Source organism: Miscanthus floridulus, chromosome 8, assembly GCF_019320115.1.
Source record: "Miscanthus floridulus cultivar M001 chromosome 8, ASM1932011v1, whole genome shotgun sequence".
NCBI lineage: Eukaryota > Viridiplantae > Streptophyta > Magnoliopsida > Poales > Poaceae > Miscanthus > Miscanthus floridulus.
The window spans coordinates 97,569,707-97,574,309 of NC_089587.1; the positions used below are offsets into that span (position 1 = coordinate 97,569,707).

The following is a 4,603-nucleotide window of genomic DNA, read 5'->3' on the forward strand; positions in this document are numbered from 1 at the left end:
TCTGAATTTATGGAAAGATACATTCCAATCTTGGCCCAAAACCACCAAAGGGTGGAAAGATTGGTACTTGAGGGTCAACAGGTCGATGCAAGTACACTGGGCAGAACGGAAGCTAGACCAATGCATTAGGCTATCCATTGCCGATATGCAAAAGAACGAGTCAATGATGATTGCAGCTACTTACTTCTGGTCAGACACAACAAACACTTTTATGTTTGGACATGGCCCAGCTACTCCCATACTTGCCGATGTCTACATGCTCACTGGCTTGGACATTTCAACTGCCGATGAAGGCTCCATCTATGGTAAAAAATCTAAATATAGGGTGAATACCCGCAACATCGGTGGTTGGACGGGATATATTCAAGAATGCCAGAGGACTGGGACAGTTAACCAGAGGGAACATGCCACATTCTTGAATATGTGGTTAGAAAAATTTATCTTCTATGGTCGATCAGTAGGACCAACCAACGCCTTCCTCCCTACAGCTGAACTCTTGGCCAATGGTGTAAGGTACCCTCTTGGCCGATACCTTCTGAGCTCCACTTATCATCTTCTTCATCAAGTGTCTCAGAAACTTTTGCTTGGCGAACCCATCGGCAACTTAGGAGGCCCGTGGTGGTTTATCAATATGTGGCTGAATGTCCATATGCACAAACGTTTGCAATGGGACTTCTTTGCCCAACAATTCCCACGAGAAATTGCTGAAGACCACGTGCTTGGGGATGAGGAATCGGCAACACGCTCACCCCTCAATTTTGGTGAAGCCATAATTGTCCTCCCTAGAACAGAGGCCAATGAAGACTAGATCGGCAGATTCTTCCAAAGCTTCTACAATAGTCTTTCTCGTGATCATAGGGCCTGGGTACCTTATATTGACAAAGAAAACAGATTCCCCCTTCTTTTCAACTTTGCCGATGACACTCTTAAAAAGGATAATGAACTCATGATGGCCATCATTACTTCCAGGGCAATCCCAGTAAACACATTCGGTAGCGGAAAAAACACCAATATCACGTATGAATTTTACAATCCATCGGCAGTATCCCGTCAATTGGCTTTTGGGCAACTGCCAATCAAACTTTGTTTTGCCGATGTGATCAAACCTAGAGAAACAATCACCTGTGGAACAGATTGGAGCAGGGTAGTGCGACTCTCCCCTAATGCCGATACTATAGATGTCAATCTATCCATCTGGACACCAACATCTTTCATCACCGAATCATATAAGCAATGGTGGTGAGAGTGGAGGGAACAACTGTTTGCAACATCTGCTCACACATATCGGCACATGATCGACCCTGAATACGCCATTCCCGATGACGCAGTAAGTTTCTTTTAACTCCCTTCTGCTTTTTCCTTTTATATATTGGTAACAAACTTTCTCGTGATAGGTTAACAACCCAGCACCATCTATGAGCAAAAGTGGGAAACCCTTCGATCTTCAGCCTGTTTCCCCGATATCACTGATCGGCTACAACGCCCCCACCTTAGCTGCTTTGACTCACCAGAAGACCCGTGCTAAGACCATCACCTCCAAGTCCAAATTGGCTACAGCTAGGGCCACTCCATTGGCTGCTGCTACAACCCTGATCAAGGCATTCAAGGTAACAACCCTGTTTATTTCTACTCATGCCGATTACAGACTGTATTAACATTAATCATCAGGGTGTAAGAGCCGCTGCTGGATCGTCATCAGCAATTCCTCCGACATCAAGCACCACTACCTCTGACAAACCTTTAGAGGTATTCCTTTGATTTTACATTTTATCTGTTAAATATCATACCTTACACTTGTTTTGCAGCAACAAATGGGTACATCGACAAGCGTACCAGATGTTCAAGCTCCATAACCAACAAGTGCCGATGCCCCCCAGCCAATCATTGCTGAGGCCCAAGCAAAGCGCAAAGCCTTAACAGATGCTGAGGCACAACCAAAACGATAGAAGTCCATGCCAATCCCCACATCTGCCCCAACGTCTGCAAGCCGGCAAGAATCAGTTGATGCAACTAAGCAAGCAGTTAATCCTCCTGTACAGGACATACCATCGGTCATCATACCCCAAGGGCCAACCACCGATGAGGCCATAGAGGATATCCCATCGGTAAGCTCAGCCGATCCTCCACACGGCATACTCCAGGCTGCTTTCTCTAGCCAAGTACAGGAAATTGCCTTGAAACAGGTAAGTCGATTGACCTAGTCGATTTATAATATTCATACTTATCCTTAACTGACCTCTTTTTCTTTTTCTCAGGAACAAGACTCCCTAAACAGCTTATTTTCCTTTGCCATTGACGTTTCTGATGATAATGGAGAGGAAGCAAGTTCTTCCCTTGCACTGGGAACAATATCAATAGAAATTAAGTCTAAGTTGGAAGCTCTCCTGGACTTGTTACAGCAAGATACCGCCAACTGGTAGATGACTCGGACCCCACAAAGGCAATTTTCAAAACAATCCGTGGCCAGGTCCCTGCCGATGTTGAAGAAGCACTCTTCCCAGCAGCCCATTTAGAAAGCCGCCAACTGCAATATCAACGGGCTGCTCAACGCATTGCCGATAGAGTAGCTCAGGCTCAACTCAAAGAAGAGATGCTACAACTGAAACAGATTGCCGATGAGAAGCACAAGGGCATCGGCAACTTGTAGACTTCGGGCGCTGAACTTAAGCAGAAAATCTTAGATTTATCGGCAAAGAGGATGGCTCTATTGGCTGAATTGAAAGAAGTCGAGGCAGCCTTAACTCATGCCCAACAAGAAGAAAACCAGCTACCTGATGCCATCAAGGCCCTTCAGCAAGAAAGAGACATCTAGGCTCGCAAAGCCTTGGCCATGAAGAAAAAACTGCCTGTGGAGGGTGCTGCCGATGAAGACATCAAAGAAATGAAGGAAGCCGACCAGATTCGCCTACGTGCGATATTGGCTATCCAATCCTTGTTAAACTTGTAAATTTTGTCTATTGCATCGGCACTTTATGAGACATTGACATCCTTGTATAATTCTAGCCGATAGGACTGTTATCGACACTTATACTTTTATGCATCTATCCAGATACTAGGGTAATATTTCTTTAAATATTTTCTATTTAATGCTCTAGGAAACACAACCCCTTCGAGGGTTTCTAGAATATATGCGTTACCAGGAACAGACTGATTTATCCGATATGGACCTTCCCAATTAGGAGACCACTTTCCAAACTTTGAACTTTTAGTCCTAATCGGTAAAATCAATTTCCAGACCAGATCTCCATCGGCAGACTCCTTTACCTTCACCTTCTTGTCATACCATCTGGCCACTCTTTTCTTATTTTCTTCGATGCTAACTAAAGCCCTTAACCGATGACCCGCCACATCTTCCAACTCATCCTTCATAAGAGTATCATAATCATCGGCTGTCAGCTGATTTTGAGAACGTATTCGCCTAGAGCCAGTTTTAATTTCCCAAGGCAATACTGCATCGTGTCCATATACTAACTGATAAGGCATTACTTTGGTTGCACCATGACATGACATCCGATATGACCACAAGGCTTCATTTAATACTGTATGCCACCTCTTAGGATTTTCTTTAATTTTGCGCTTAATGAGTTTGATGATCCCTTTGTTAGAAGCCTTAGCCTGACCATTAGCTTGAGCATAATATGGAGAAGAATTTAAAACTTTAATTCCCATACCTACAGCAAACTCATCAAATTCTCCCGATGTAAACATAGTACCGTGATCGGTAGTGATAGTTTGAGGAATACCAAATTGGTAAACAATATGCTCTTTCACAAAATCGATCATATTAGCCGATGTCACCTTTTTTAAAGGAATTGCCTCAACCCATTTTGTGAAATAATCGGTAGCAACCAAAATAAATTTATGTCCTTTGCTCGATGGCGGATAAATCTGACCGATGAGATCGATAGCCCATCCCCTGAATGGCCAAGGTTTAATTATATGGTTCATAGCTGATGCAGGTGCTCTTTGAATATTACCAAACTTTTGACACCCCTTACATCCTTTATAATATTTAAAACAATCTTCAAGAATAGTCGGCCAATAGTATCCATTCCTTCTGATCATCCACTTCATCTTGAAAGCCGATTGATGTGCTCCACACACTCCTTCATGAATTTCACCCATCAAGCTTTTCGATTCATCGCTACTAACACATCTGAGTAAAACTCCATCTATAGTTCGATAATATAATTCATCATCGAGGAGCACATACTTGGTAGCTTGGAACCTTATATGTCTTTCAACCTTTTTATATGGATCCTTTAAATAATTGACAATCTCCTTTCTCCAGTCATCGGTATCGACTGCCGATGTTAGCACTTCCTAAATAGGCTAATACCCTGAAGCATGCTGAGCTAGTCGATTAGCCTCTTCATTATGCAGTCAAGAAATATGTTCAAGACGAAAATCTCTAAACCCTTTCAACAATTGCAAACATCTTTCATAATACGAAATTAAAACTTCACTTCGGTATTCATAAATCCCAGCCAATTGATTTATAACTAGCATAGAATCACCAAATATTTCAACAACATCGGCACGTATCTCCTTTAGCAATTCTAACCCTTTTATCAAGGCTTGGTATTCAGCCTGATTGTTTGTC

The 4,603-nt window shown here is 42.8% G+C and overlaps 1 pseudogene; it reads left to right on the top strand.

Moving 5' to 3' along the window:
- Positions 1 to 256: 256 nt before the first annotated feature.
- Positions 257 to 2,420, top strand: LOC136469617 (uncharacterized; annotated as a pseudogene).
- Positions 2,421 to 4,603: the final 2,183 nt, after the last annotated feature.